Below are 16,346 nucleotides of genomic sequence, written 5' to 3' on the forward strand. Positions count from 1 at the left end.
AGGCAGAGTACTTGTTAGATCCACTGGCAATAAAGGTGAAGAGGTCCAATCAGTGTTCTATGTGTGCTGAACATGTTTAAAGAAAGCTTTGGTCTGGTGATATCCCTTGCTGACTAGAAGACCCGGAGATAAACCCAAGGATGAGATGTTAGTTATCGTTGTCTTTTTCCATGTGGACTGAAAAATCAACCCTGATAATTAGTGGAGCAAGGCCAAAACCATGACAATGATCACAGCGTCCACCACCTTGACTATCTTCATCATGAACATCCACCACTGCAGTCCTGGGGCCAGGATAGTGTCTAGGTGGGCCCAGAAGTTCATCCTGAAGTCATGGCCCATATCTTCATCTACAAAGCTGGGGACAGCTTCAAGAGTGGGCCCACTGAAGCTGAACCCACTACCCCAAGTCCAGAGGACCAATGGGGATAAATCCATGGGGCTCATGTTCTGAGGGCTGGTTACTGTAAGCCAGTAGCATGATTATACAAACTCTAGTCTCTGCTTTCCTGAGGCCTATTTCTAAAGTCAGGGTGGAATTAGAGATGCATTTTGGGGCTTGAAAGACTGATCTTAGGAATTTGAACTGAACAACTTCTAATCCTGGAAAGTTAGACAAGGGGCCCCAGCTGGGCACCATAGAGAAGTTGGGCTATTGGCTTGGCTTCCAATAATTTGAATGCTATAGAAATGAGGAATTTAAGAATGGTAGATGGGCACCTCATTCTCACCAACATTGTCAGCATGGGGATTCCTATTGTTGGCAGAATGTAGAGTGTTTAACTATGGTTTCTTGACCTAAATAAGCCACATTGCTTGGATTTACAGAACATCATTTATTTATTTATTTATTTATTTATTTATATTTATGTATGTATGTATGTATGTATGTATGTATTTATTTATTTATTTATTTAGATTTGTCAATCGCTTACAAGATAATAGGTATAAGTATATACATAGTTATGAATACATGAAATGGGTACATATAAGAAAAATAAAAGAAACAGTAGGACAGGGACGGTAGGCATGTTGGTGTGCTTATGCACGCCCCCTACAGACCTCTTAGGAAAGGGGTGAGGTCAATAGTAGACAGTCTAAGGTTAAAGTTTTTGGGGTTTGGGGAAGAAACTACAGAGTCGGGTAGAGTATTCCAGACATTGACCACTCTGTTGCTGAAGTCGTATTTCCTGCAATCAAGTTTAGTGCGGTTAATCTTGAGTTTGTATCTATTGTGTGCTCTTGTGTTGTTATGGTTGAAGCTGAAGTATTCATTGACAGGTAAGTCATTGCAATGTATGATTTTATATACCATACTTAGATCAGACCAAAGATCGCGTAATTCAAGGTTTTCTAGGTCTAGAATTTCAAGTCTGGTAGCATAAGGTATTCTACAACCAGTAGAGGAGTGGAGAACTCTTCTTGTGAAATATTTCTGGACTTTCTCAACTGTGCTAATATCAGATATGTAATGTGGTTTCTTACACCAGAAACCGTAGTCTAAAAGGATACCCCATGCTAAGATAAAACCAAACCAACATCTGAATTCCAGTCACCGAGTTTAGATTTCCTTAAGGGTCTTTGATAGTGCTAAAAAGGTAGGAGAGGGAATGCGGAGCTTTTCTTCCCATTGAGATTGAACAACTTGAGATTTAGCATGTCTGGCATTATATTCACCAAGAGAAATCAATTGTTCCACAACGCTTGTAATTATGCCCTGCAATTCAAATTTAGAAAGAAAAATCCAGGGAAGCAATAGAGTTTTCAAATGGTATTTTAATTCAGTAGTTAAGATACCCATTCTGAAGGCTGGAGAAGCAATATTTAATATATGTAATCTTTTCAATGATCTCACCACTGAAACACACATCATTCTATTACATTCAGAAAAAAAAGATAAATAACTAGAATGAAGGTCCTCAGTAACAGGAAAATTACATTGGTTGAATCTTTCACAATGTAAACAGAAAACAAAAGAGCTTAATTCAGTGGTAGACTACTTCTTGAGTTTAGGGGCACATTTTGAATTTTGACATCATGTGATGGGATGAATGTCTAATGGAGATTCTCAATCATCCAGGTCATGGTTGTTCCAAAGGCAGTTTCCCAAAAGGCAATCACGCTTTCTTGGTTTTTTTCCTTGAAAACATTTCACTTCTCATCCAAGAAGCTTCTTCAGCTCTTGGTGAACTTCTTCAGAACTGAAGAAGCTTCTTGGATGAGAACCAAGATGTTTTTCAAGGAAAAAACAAGAAAGCCCATTTGGTTGAAGGTTGGTGCTGTCTCTGATTGGCTGTGCAGTTGATTTGTATTCTGAGGTTTGTAGGCTGGTTGTAGGTCAATGTGTCTATTGATGAAATTGCTTGGGGAACTTCTTCAGAACCAAAGAAGCTTCTTGGATGAGAAGCAAAATGTTTTTCAAGGAAAAAACAACAACAAGAAAGCCCATTAGCCTTTTGGAAAACTACCTTTGGGACATGTGATAGGACAGTCACAGAATGTTTCCTGTGAACCAAAAGGTGCAATTGCCTTCTGGGAAGCTGCCTCTGCCATAAAGGTGAGTCCATTGTGGTGCCCAAAGGCATCATAACATGGTGTTAGAGAGCAGTGCCTGGTTTGCAGTGTGCTAGCTTTCTAATTACATTTTTCATTAGAATACAGTTTCTATTTAAAATTGAAAGCAGGTCTTACAGGAAACTGGGAAGGATCATAAAAAATGACTAGAGACATAATACGAGGACTAACAGAATGGGGTTACAAAAGTCTGAACAATCACAAAATGACTGTAAAGAGCACAGAGACTGTTTTTCTTTGCAATATTGGTGAATATCTGTAGTTTGGGTGTAGGATGAGGGTGAAGGTACCTTCTTCAAACTTGTGGGTTGTTTTCTGAACATTTCATTATCAGGCTAGGTAATATCTTCAGTGAAGTTTAGGAGATGTCAGTGTCAATGTTCTTCTGTTTATAAGGGCTTCAGGTGTGGTTGTATCAAGTGGTTTTTTTTTAATGTGTCGTGATAAGGAGACTATATCAGGTCAGGGTCACTGGGAGGTGAACTGCTGGTGGGGGGAGGGTTGCATGGGTTGGTTGAGGGTTGTTGCTGTCTTTGATTGGCTGTGCAGTTGATTTGAATTCTGAGGGGTTCATAGGCTGGTTGTAAAGTGTCTGTTGATGAAATGGCTGGTGGAGTACCAGGCTTCAGTGAACTCACAAGCATGGCAGGTGGTTACGTGGGCAAAGATTTTTGTGTTGCTCCAATCGAACTGGTGCTGTTTGGTGCCGGTGTGGGAAGAGATTAAGGATTTGGGATCGTGGCGTTTGACTGCCAGCCAGTGTTCATGGATCTTGGTTTTTAATTAATATGATCTTTGCCCCATGTAGAATTGGTTGCAATGGTTACAGTTGATTTTGTAGATTACATTGTTTCTTTCATCCTTCGGCATTTTGTCTTTGGTCCTGGATAATTCCTAGCGGAGTGTGGCTGTGGGTTTGTGGGCTACTGTTGTTCCTAGGGGTTGGAGCATTCAAGCTGTCATTTCCGACACCCCTTTTGTGTTCTGTTTTCTTTATCTTTCATCTCATCAGTGTCCAGATTTTGGCAGTTCTAATGTTGCTACCCACAGCCTCTAGATTGTCTGCTTCTTCTCAACATTCACCTTTTATCTGAAAAACATTACCAATATGGTGCAGTTTAAGAAATGTATAACTTCTTATTACTTTGAAAATTCCACTGTTTAACAGGATCTCCCTCCCTCCCTCCTTCCATTTTATGCCATTAAATATAATTAATTTTGTGTTATTTTAATTGCTATCCTTTCCTTAATAAACTTCGCTCTCTTTTTTTTTTGGCTGTACTTTAATGAAATATTGGCAAGTTACCAAATATTGGTAACCTTGAGGGTATGGCATTCATCCCTTCCACATAAAACACTCTCCAAAGTGTGAAGCCTTTGGGATGAAGTTGAAATTAGTGCTAAGATGATTTTCTTTTTCCTGGATATAAGAGACATTGCAAAAGGTGGCTTGCTTTTTTAAGAAACCCTGTCATTTCTTTCTTCTAAACAATTATGTTGGCTATAAATTAGCCATTTCTAATTTAATTAATTAAATTCTCCCCAAGATGAACCTAGATTTAAGATAAACCTTCTCCTTGTCATAAAGAAAGCAAAAATGATAATAAATACCAGAAAATCCTGCACAATGCCCAATTTCCTCACGTTGTCTACCTCCAGCTAAAATGAATTTGGAGAAATCTTCCTGAGAAAATGAATATTCTGCGTGTATCTGCACATAATACATAGAAGTCACACAAAACAGAAATGTATTAATTGAATTAATAATTTTATAAATCAAAATGAATGGTCTGTAAGATAAAGTATGCCATTTGCAAAATTAATTCCTTTCCATCTGATACCACTATCCTGTGACATCACAGTTATCAATTTATGCATGTAAACTCCACTGAAAATAGATTTACAGAAAATGTCAATTTCACACTTTTTTCCAATCCTAAGTAGGCAAAACCTGTAGTTATAGAGGAGAAGAGGATGTAAAGTGGTGCATACTTGAATCTGGTTATATCAGTTTTACTTTCAATTGCATTCAGTATTCAAGATTTTTGTCAGTATAATTGAATCACCTATTCAATGGCATTTTCCCTCTAGCATGCTTATTTCTTCCCTTGGCTATCAGCTTGGCTCAAACTAAAGAAAAAGATTTCTTGAGCTGTCTTTGAAAGCTTCGGATAAGCGAACATGATTAGGCACATAAAGATTCATTTTTTAAATATATATTTACCTTTTTAAAAAGCAGTTCTATATTGTAACAACTCAGCCATTTATGCTGGAAGTGCAAAATTTCCTTTAAAAAACTTGATTTGCTCCCCAGGAGCATTATTTCAAGATTAACATCAGAGTTCAACATCACTCTGATTATTTCCTGTCTTTTCAGGCATTAGCAAACCTCCATTATACTGAAAATGGTTAGGCCAGTACGAAAATTCTCAGAAAGCCTCACTATTTTGATCTCTCTTTTAATGCTCACAGCTTTTTTTTAATTATCCTTTGAAAATATGGACCCAGGATGACTCTGAAAACAGCACAACTCAAAGTCATGTTTGTTGGAAAGAATATATAATAAACAATATGAAGCTGTCAGTTCTTATCAATGTAAGGTAAAGGTAGGCTCAGTTAAGACAACAAAGGATACACAAAAACACAGTTTTAATATGAAATTTTACACCATAGTTTCAATCAAAGATAGTAATACATATTTATTCTTGCAATATGATAAACCTAAATCTTTAATAATAAAGGGTTAGCGCTATCATATTGAGGTTGGAAAAATCCATAGTGGACCACATGTTGAATAGGATGAAATGGAATAATGTAAAAGGTGAGAAGGTCAGTGTAATCTTGAATAGTGTTGCATTCAGTTTATAGGAGGTAAAATAATCACTGGATTTTGCACGGCTTAAACAGCACTTGAAATATTGTCTCCAATTCTGGACATCTCACTTTAAAAGAGGCATGGAAAATCTGGAGGAAGGTCAGAAAAGAGCTACCAAATTGATAAAGGTTAGGAACCGAACTTTCTGAGGCATAATTAAATAGTTTGGCATGCTTTGCTTGCAAAAGAGAAAACAAAACAGTAATAGGAAAGTAGAATACAAAAATATATAAAAAGCTTTCCATGAGAGAGAGAGAGGACCTGGTTCCCCAATGAAACTGGATGAAGGACAAGGCACCAATGGATTGTAAAGAACAAGGAGAATATTTTAATGAATTTCCTGACAGTCACAGTTGTTTAAACAGGTTACCAGTTTCCTTCCTCCACTACTGCAGGCTTTTAAACAGGGATGGGTTGGCCATCCTTGGCAGGGGTGATTTAGCAGATTTGGACAGGTGTGTGTGTGTGGAGGGAGGGGGCTTGTTGATGAAGAAATCCTCCTGACCTTCTCTACTTCATAAACCTGTAGCTCAAATAATATGTCCTTGGGAATGAATGTATTGTGAAACTACCACTTTATCAGTGGCATTTGCATTCCGTAAATTAAGCCGTTTTAAATACCTCAAATTTTAATGAGATCACCACAATCTCATGAGATTTCAAGCACAACTTTCTATATTGCTCGAAAAGTTCACCCATTTAATTAATTTTTTTTTAAAAAATGGTGTCTTTATTCATTGAGGACAGTCACATGGGGACACATGGCACCTAAAAAGGATTGCTGAAAATATTTTGCTAATTTCATGTGTGGCTTGGTATAAAGGAAGATGTAGACCAGGTATTTACTTTGATAAATTTTACGCATTTATTTAGCTGAATAAAGACGGCCCTCCCTTAACAAGGGAGAACTCTGAACATACTTTGACACTACATTGTCCAGCTCTTCACCCAGAATCACAGGCACACTCTAGCCAGGCAAGCTGGCACACCCTTGATAAGACAAAGAAGTACAGACATAGCCATTGGGTGTCATCTCAGAGACTTTGGGTGTTTCCTGAGGAACTTCCCATGACCTTGAAGGCCTGCAGAGGCAAGGGTGACATGGGCACGTATGCTCCCGCAAGACTTCCAATAGAAACGTTAGATTCCTGGTCGACAGAACCATTGATAAACTAACATTTGATCATGGCTATATAGGCTGAGTAAAAACAAATGAATTGCACCTTAAGCCAAACAAAACAGAACCACTAGTGCTGTTGAGGTGGGCAAAGCAGTTCATGCTGTCTTGAACAGAGCAAGGTATTCACCTCAAAAATTCTCAGTCCCATTCAATAAATAAGTGAAAAGGTTGCAGAAAAGTGTGTTCTGTGTATACAGAATATATATACCAGAATTATGTGTATATGGTTTTACTGAGTTGTCTTGTATTATGATGGTTCACAAGACTATTATGTTAAGCACAGAAGTCTTAGTGGGAGTGTTATTTGTAGAGCTCCAATCAATCAATAAGCAACCAAACATCACCATTCCATGCAAGCAACATCTTCCTCCCAAGATTATTTGGCTCTGTATATCATAACTATTGCAGTATTCTTTTTTTAAAAAAACAAGTTTTATTCAGTTTTTTACATAAAAATAAAAATCTCTTTTTAGTGGACAACATATTTCCGGGCCATCACCTTTACATACAAATATGACAGCAATTATACATTCATATATGCATACTTAATTCTATTATTACCTTTTCCATTCCAAATTTTCAGTAAGGAGAGAAACAAACACATTAATTCTAGCCTCTTTCATTAATCTCAATTGAAACATCTTTTTGTTTCATTTCAATTATTTCAAATATAATCCTTTAAAATTTATTTTAAAAATAAAGATAAACAATATATGCTTGCATAATAATAATAATAATAATAATAATAATAATAATAATAATAATAATAATAATAATAATAATAGGTTGCCAATGTCTCTCCTTGCTTTTAATAGTCTATATTGACATATTAATTTAGTTGGTTCTTTAGTCTGTCATATTCCCTTTCCATTACACATTATTTTTATAAATTCTAAATTAATACAAGTTTTAACACTAAAAAAAAAAGAGTATAGATTTCCCCCCTTTTACTGCTTTGAGTGTGACACCTCAGTGGTTAAAATATACCTTTATTCCCTCATCTTGATTCCCAATAATCCATTATTTTTAAGAAGTTACAATAATAATCATTACATCTTTTCATTTGGATTCCGCAGCATATTTCCCCCCCTTAATTTTTAATAAAAGTTATCAATATCTATATTACCCTATTTTCTAAATATTTTTAATTGCAGAAATAGTCTTATTACCCCTTGTCACCCTGCAGAATTCCCTTTTTAATTCATGAACCATTATCTCTGAAAAAACAATTTCTTTTCAACATTTTACTAATTCTGTATTTCTTTATTTCATGCACCTGTTTCTTATTGCTTCTCCTCCCCCTCTTTTCCCCATATCTTTTCTCATTCCAGTTTATATCCCTCTCTTTCTTAATATATTCCTTTTCCCTTTTCTGCTGGGTCTTTCTGTCTTTCCCAACTTCACCGGTATTCCCCCTTTTGATTGCCTTCTTAAGTCTCAACTTTTTAACCTTCCTTCTTTCCCCATTTTTTGTAGCGTTCTTTGTGTTAATTGTCTATTTAAGATGTTTTCTCCTTGAGTCGACTCCTCCTCCTCTGGAGTTCTTTCTTCTTGTTCTTCAATCGCCATTTCCATTTTTTCTAACACAGAGCAAAGTGATTCGCCTCTTTCCTGTAGTAATTCTCTCATATTTTTAAGTTCCATTTTTAATTCCCAAAGAAATATCATCATTACACCCTCTTGTATTTTATGATCATTAAAGTCCACAAAAAATAAAAAACAACTCCAAAACCACTTTTACTTTCCTTCTTTCTTCTTTCAATCTTCTAAAGTTCTCAATTATTCCAGCCCAGGGTCTATACCAAAAACATCAATCAATCCCACAGTCAGTCTTTCCTTGCTTTTTTCTTTGTTCTGGTTCTGCTTTCACTTTCTAAGATTCTTACTTTGTTTCAATATTTCTTTAATATTATATCCACACAAGTTCATTCAGAAACAGGATGCTTTCCCTTTTGTTTGAGCTCAAGTTTTTGTCAAAAAGTGGCACTCTCCATTATACAAAGTCTTCACCTTTCCCCCCTATATTTTTATTTAGGGTTTTTCGAACCTCAATATTCCAGCACAGTCCAGTCTCCAATTTGTAAACTTTATTATTATTATTTTTTGACAGCCTTAAGTCCAGCTTTATTTTATGCCTGTTTATTGCCAAAATATTTTAGTCCAATTTAATTAAATCTTTAATTCCGGCTTCTTCCTTTCCCAGTTCGAAGCCCCGCTTAGCTGTCAGAAATATTTTCTTATTTTTTTTATTGTTCCTTTGTAATTTCGCCACTCACTTTTCTTTTCTTAAAAATTCCATGTTACCTTAATCCTGGGGTACTTTTGTTTAGTTGTATCACACAACTGTCCCGGTTCAGATGTTATCCACCTCTTTCTTCCCTCCTGCACAAATCTTAATCCAGCTGAGTCCTTCTCTTCGGGGTGGCCATTTTAAACCACTGCTGCAATCATCTTCCGGGGGGGAGACCAAGCCCAGGAGGGGAGATGTGGCTCCCTTCAACCTGGCTTGCAGCTTCCCCTTACTCCACTGCCCCTCCAAGGCAGCTTCAGCCCCTAATCATAATGATCAGGGCTCTCCAACGAAAGAGCATGGACCATAGCTGCCGAGAGTCGCAGTCCGTCAGCGGGGAGGCTCCGCCTTCTTCCTGTGACTATTGCAGTATTCTAAGGATTAAAAAAAACTTCCAATAAACTCATCCACCATAAATCTGTGCATCAAGGTTTTGTTCCTTCTCGGTGCAATGGCCTTCTAGGATGCTTTGATCAGCATCATAAATTTGTTTGTATAAAATGTCTGAGACATTTGAAAACCAACATCCATCTAATGACCCTCAAATTAGATCTAAAGAGAATTAAATTGAATCAAATAAATAAAGTCAACTTCTAAAATTTTGTTTGTGGTTCCATCTGTCCTAGTTTATTGTGATCAAGAATGTAAAACCATGCTGGGCAATGCTGAGGAATTACTAGGCTAGATGAGACAGGGATAATATCTGTTCCCAGTAAATTAAGGACAGGCTGCAATTCTAAAGAGAAAAGATGTTGCTAACAAGAAATTCAAATCATCAAAAAAGTTAATAAATACCAGATAATACAAACGTTAGGCATGTTTTCACAGATTTTGAACTGAATTTGAATGTAAATATAATTTGAATTATAAACATTCAGTTACTACCCGTGTTTTCCCCAAAATAAGACCCTGCCTTATATTTATTTTTGCCATCAAAAAAGGCACCAGGTGTTATTTTGGGGAGATGTCATCCACTGACTCATCTCACTTGTACATGTCACCCCCGGCCTCATTTTCACTGTCAGAGGCCAGCAAGGCCTTCCTGGGGCTCTGTTATCAGCTAAAGATGTCTTTAGGAAAGCCTTGTTGGCTGCAGAAGAAATGGGCTGGCAAGGCAGGTGTCGGGGTGTGTGAGGCCTGGCTACAACTGTCCAAAGGTGCATAGTATGGAAGCTCCACCCCTCCATCCCCACCCTAGCTTAATTTTTACCCATGTACTCTGGACTAGGCAGGATCTTAATTATGGCTTATTTTGGGGGGTGGGGCTTATATTGGGCTTATGTGTAAAAATCAAGCTAGGGCTTACTTTCAGGGTAGGTCGTATTTTCGGGAAAACAGTATATCACCCCTCCTTGCCTAAGTAACTAAGCTCAATAAATTAGCTTGTATCTTACTTACTAATGGTAATATAGAAACAGTGCAAAGAATCAAAGCGTAACTGATTTACTGAAGTCTTGGGCTGTCTGAAAGTTATCAACAAAGTCTTTTATCTCAGGACATTAGCAAACTAGTGGAGTGGTGAAATTGAACTAATTTTAAAAATAAAGCAAGGTAGCAAGGAGAAAGTTTGCAAATAAAAATAAGGACCAAAACCCCTGCTATTGTTGAGTTTCAAGCCATCAATATATATGTTACAGAAGTCTAACTAACTGTGCTATTATCATAATCTACAAAAAGCATTTGTTTACTTAGTTCAAATGATTTCCCCATCTCACAAAGATTACTCTGGGTGGTGTACAAGGATGATGACCTCAAAACCACAATATACAATTTCTGATCTCCAAGGACAGAACAATAACCCCAATGAGAAAAAATGACCCCTCCGATAGCAAAGTTCAACCAAACACGTAGGTTGAAAAGCTAATGTTAATACTGGCTCAGCAGAAGGCATGTTCCTTTCTTTGCACAGCAGACAATAAGCCATTGAGGTTATCCTGCAGTCGAGCGAAAGCGCTCTCACCCAAATGGACAGGCACGCTTGAGCAGAAACAGGGAGGGAAAGCGTGGTTATGAAACAGACCAGGGACGTGCAGTGTGGAGCTTGCTTTCAGGTCAGGGGATGATCAGTAGAGGGTGAATCACCCATTTCTGCCCTCCCTAAACACTTGCCAGCCATTTCTGCTGATGGGGCAAGAGGTTGAGTCTGCTTTAAGTCAGTGTCATGGGAAAATATTGAGGGTGTTTACAAAAAAAATGGTTCCGTCTTTAATCCAATCTTTGCTTACTTCAGCATGCACATAATTATCTGCTCCTGTTGAGTTGTGTGGCTTCTTGGTGGTGTTCCAGATTGTACAGGATTTTTTCCAAATTCAGAGGTGTGAAATATGACACTACGGGTGTTTACAGGACGGCGATGGTTAGTGAGCATTATGTTACCTACCTTACCTTTCTGAAGTCAGAACAAGAAGTATGCACAAAAAAATTAAAAGTGAATTCCTAATGCATCTAATCAAAAATTTCAGAATTCATTAAGTATTATCACTATTAAAACCGCATACCTTTGTTGAAATAGCCAAAATACAAGCAAGGCCCAGATCTCTAGCCCCAATTATTGTAACTTTGCGTAGTCCTCCATCATTTTTCTTTTCTTCTCCCTTTGATTGTCCATTGTTTTCACCTAAAAGTCATGTGCTATTTATATAAACAATTATGCAGTGTCATAAATGCTGATGCTCAATAAAACTAAGTTTTAAAAATGCCTTGCTCTGGATACCTGTAATTATGGTATTTTGAAAAATAAAAAAAAAAATGTTATCCAAATAAATCCTATCCATGGATGTTTACTTAAAAAAAAAAAAGCTGTTGAAAGTTTTCCTCTCCCTTTAAACTATACTCAGATTTGTATCCAGTTATACTGCTTGTCTAAATATATTGTTTCCAAGGGAGCTCTTTTTTTAAAAAAAAATAGACAAAATAAACAATAAACAGTGAAATAGACTGTACTATTTTGTTGCCTAAAAGGCTCTGGGCTGGTTTGACTAAAAGGACTTTTCCTTCCGATTACTTTGCTCATCATTTCAGTTATATTTGGACAGGAAATAAAAATATGATCCAAACTGTGTTTTTTTTTCTTTGATTGCTAGTACTTGTTCACATTAAAGACATTCACATTCAGGGATAATATAATACAAGGCTTACCCAATAGAGCTTGCAATCAACTGAAAGGCACACTCTAATTAATACTGATTGTAGTAATTTTTGAGGCAAGGAGATCATGTGGCCCTGTAGCTCCATGCAAGAATTTACACAGCATGAGTCAAACCATGATAGAATATAATCTTGGTCCTTAGAATAGATCTTTTTACTGGCTTCTTTCAGCCTGATAGTTTACAAAGTACAGAATAACAGAGTTGAAAGGGACATTGGAGATCCTCTGGTCTAACCTCTGCTTGATCAGGGGGTCTTATACCATTTCAAACAATGATTGTCTTATCTCTTTTTTAAAACCTCCAGTGATCGGTTGTGGTCTACTTTGTCAAATGCCTTACTTAATTCCAAGTATACAATAGCCACAGCATTTCACTGGTCCATTAATTTAGTCACTTTGTCAAAGAATGCTATAAGATTTGTCTGGCTTGATTTGTGTTTTTTTTAACAAACCCATGTTGGCTTCTAGTAAGAGCTTTACTTATTTCAAAGTGTTTCTCAGATCCATTGTTTCATTATCTTTTCCAGAATCTTCCTAGATATTGATGGCTGATTGGTCTATACTTCCCTGGATTCATCTTTTCATATTGTTGAGGGTATAGGAAACTAATTAGAGTTATTATTGATTTTACTGAAACACTGGAAGCCATAAGATATAATAAGAGGAGATAAAGGGTGGGAAAATATTTGAAGGTGCTTGAAATCAGAACTTATGCTACAAAAGTATACAAAGACAGGTGGGATCCAATTTGGGCTTTTGGCCTTTAAAGTTGCTAATTGAATTTCTATCAATTCCCATAGAATCTGATCTGATTGGTATCTTGGGACATGTGGATAAAAGTATAGCTATCAATTACCTTTGTTCTTTCTAGATTCTCTGATGCAGCCTGTTTTCAAAAAACAACAACAGACCAAGGCAAATCCAAATAAGAAAACACAATGTGTCAATCTAGTAAAAATATACACTTTTAAAGACAAGATTTATTTCAAGAGAAAATATGGTTTGAAATATGCCCATAAACCCCTGTTAACTGAAAACTTTCTAATGGATTTTCTGCCTTGAAGAAATTCTGATTTTGGTAGAAACAGTATGGAGCAAACTCTTAGGGAACACAAGCAAAAGCTGCAGGCAGGAAACAAACTAATTCACCTATCTCTAACATTGCAGAGCTGAGATTCAATTTGGAAGGAAACAGCAGCCAACTTTCATTATTCCTTTCAGCCAAGCTTCCCTGCATGGCGCTGTCTTTTGACATTTGTTTTTATGAAATTAACTTTGCAAGTTCAATTTGTTTCAAAACATTTAGACAAGAGAAAAAGACAATCTCTTCTCTTTATGATCTTTTCAAAATTGTTCGTGTATCCTCAAAGGAACATAGGATACAGCTACACTGAGTTCATTGAAAGCTATTCTCTGAATTTGCTGGCCTGATCTTCAGCGGCAGATTTAAGGCGATTTTGGAAATTGGAAGCATTTTTGAAAGACCTTGTGTGGAACTTACAAGCAGTTGTTTTTAAAAAAGAAACCTTAAGTTTCCTTTATGATTCAAAGTGTTTCCTTTATGATTCAAATCTTTCTTATTAGCTCATATTGGAGGCTTATGGCACTGTCTTGATTTTCTTTGCTTCAAAAGTTTCATGGGAAATGAAGTTAATATTCTCTCTCTTCGATATATATTAAACAACAGATATGGTCAAAGCCTCCATTTTCAGGAAGGATTTCACTTAATTGAGTAGTAAGTTGGAGTATAGTTTCCCAAATAAACAATTTTGCCCACAAAAATAAAATAAAATAATTTAGAAGCAACAGCTAATGTAGGAAGCAGAGTGTTATGATCATCAGCATACATATTAATTTCTAGCAGACTTACATGGACTTAGAGTTGGACTAGACAAATCTTTGCTACTTAGTGTACAGAATCACTGTCAGGCTAACCTGGCCAGGACTTGTCCATATATCACTAATCTCTTGATGTTATCTGGCTAAATCAGCTCCAACAAATCCATTGGAGTTGAGTGGCCAATGCATTTAAATAAATAAATAAATGAAAAATATGTTTCTTAAATCAGATATCGGTAGAAGACCTATAGTCACAGTTCAGCTAGATAATTTGATTGAAAGCAACCGCAACAATACAAGAGCACACAACAGATACAAACTCAATGTTAACCGCTCCAAACTCGATTGCAGAAAGTATGACTTCAGCAACAGAGTGGTCAAAGCCTGGAATGCACTACCTGACTCTGTTGTTACATCCTCAAACCCCCACTCCTTTAACCTCAAACTATCCATAATTGACCTCACCTCATTCCTAAGAGGTCTGGAAGGGGCGTGCATAATTGCACCATCGTGCCTCCCGTCCCTGTCCTATTGTCCCCATTTATTCATACCTATTTCCTGTATTCTTACCCATGTTTATACTTATACCTATTATCTTGTAAGCAATTGACAAATCAAATAAATAAATAAAATAAAATAAAAAGTCATACTGATTAGTTAATTGCCCACAGTTTGTATAAAGGTATCTTCCACTCTTATATCAGTGGGATTAAACTATCACTCATTCTTCTCCATCAATCATTCTAATGTGAATTAATGGACCCTGTGTGTAATGCTGGGTGATTTTGGATTTTAGGATTGTTGAACTAGCAACCTTATTTGAGAATCATTAACTCTTAACTTAGTTACACAGCTGCCATTTTATAGAAGTTCCCAGCTGACATCTTTATCAAGGTGCTACTGCTCCTCCCCAGTTCAGATTTAGGAATTTGCTTGCTATGAGTGACAAGATTAATCAGTCAGTCATTGGCTTCAAGATACTTTGCTAATACCATGTTCATGAGATGATCTCAGGTTTGAAGATATTATACAGTATTAATAAACTGAATTTATCTAGGCATTATTTAAACAATGACAACTATAGTTCTGCAATGTGACAGTTCTCACGATCCCCTATTATTCTCCTTACAAATAAAAAGACCCAAGTCATATAAACCTTCTCTGAAATTAGCTGGCAATCCTGGGTAGGGATTCGAAATTACTGCTTTGCTATTAGTGAAGTATTCTGTTTTGCAGATTGTCCACAGATTGTCCCTGAAATGCAACTGTTTTATGTATCGAGGAAGATAATTAAGCATGGGGGGATAAGTATTCAGTTTGCACATTTACTTGGCAGGTATATTGGCTTCTGATACTTTGAGATCTTGCTGTGGGTTGGATGTGGGCAGAAAGCCCTGGAAGTTAAGCAGCTGGCTGCAGTAAATACTTTGTCAAGAAATAACTAAATGTAGGAGGGCGGAATTATTTTTTTCGCTAGCAAGTTAATTGTCAGCAAACCAGTCACACAAATTCAGCGTTCTGATATTAGTAGTAGAATAGCCAACCAATGTACCTAGAACTTAGAAATAATAATAATAATAATAATAATAATAATAATAATAATAATAATAATAATAATAATAATAATAATAATAATAATAATAATACTTTATTGTCATTGTACGTATATACACAGTATACACATACAGCGAAATTCACATAACACCCAGAAACTGGACCCAACACGCACACACACATGACAATCCCCAAAATCCACCCACCCATCCACCAAAATTCCCTGCCCCCTAAAAACACACTGGCATCCACACAACAGACCAAGTCCAACAACTCACTGTTGGTGGTCCTTAAGTTCATTGTTAAGTGCAATTATAGTTCTGGGATAAAAACTGTTCAGAAAATATGTGGTCTGAGTTTTAATTGTTCTGTATCTTCTGCCAGAAGGCAATAGTTCACAAAGATTGTAAGCAGGATGGGAAGAGTCTCTGAGAATGTTGTGCAACTTCTTCAAACAGCGAGATGTGGAGTAGTCCAGGGCTGGTAGCTGAAGCCCAATGATATTCTGGGCAGTTTTAATGATTCTCTGTAGAGCTTTTTTGTCCACTACAGAGCTTTTCCCATACCATGCAAGAATGCAGTGTGTCAGGACATTCTCAAAAGTACCATGGTAGCAGGACAGAAGTAGATGCTGAGATAAATACAACCTTTTCTGTGCCTTCTTCACAAGCATGCTGGCATTCATAGTCATAGAAACTACCAATAAAGGAGAATATTTGTAGCTCAGGGTTGAAATAAACTATCCTTGGTGCTCTCTGAGCTTGGTTGTTTTCTTGTGGATATTTTATTATCCAAACTAGGTAATGTCGACAATGCTAATCTAGGATTAACACTGATGATATCACCTACTTTGGGTGATGAAATGCCTGCAAAAAAACCCAACCAA

At 36.7% G+C, this 16,346-nt stretch overlaps 1 long non-coding RNA gene across 1 annotated transcript in view; it reads right to left on the bottom strand.

Moving 5' to 3' along the window:
* Positions 1 to 1,758: 1,758 nt before the first annotated feature.
* LOC148130584 (uncharacterized) overlaps positions 1,759 to 16,346 on the bottom strand; it is a 56,442-nt gene continuing 41,854 nt past the window's right edge. The window contains exons 2-3 of the long non-coding RNA XR_015750002.1: positions 4,186 to 4,285; positions 1,759 to 3,664 (exon numbers count right to left, since the gene is read on the bottom strand). This is a non-coding gene — a long non-coding RNA (uncharacterized LOC148130584). The remainder of the gene's footprint in view (positions 3,665 to 4,185; positions 4,286 to 16,346) is intronic.

This window comes from Notechis scutatus, chromosome 5 (genome assembly GCF_049901735.1).
Source record: "Notechis scutatus isolate UNSWTSFEM ecotype Mainland chromosome 5, rNotScu1.2, whole genome shotgun sequence".
NCBI lineage: Eukaryota > Metazoa > Chordata > Lepidosauria > Squamata > Elapidae > Notechis > Notechis scutatus.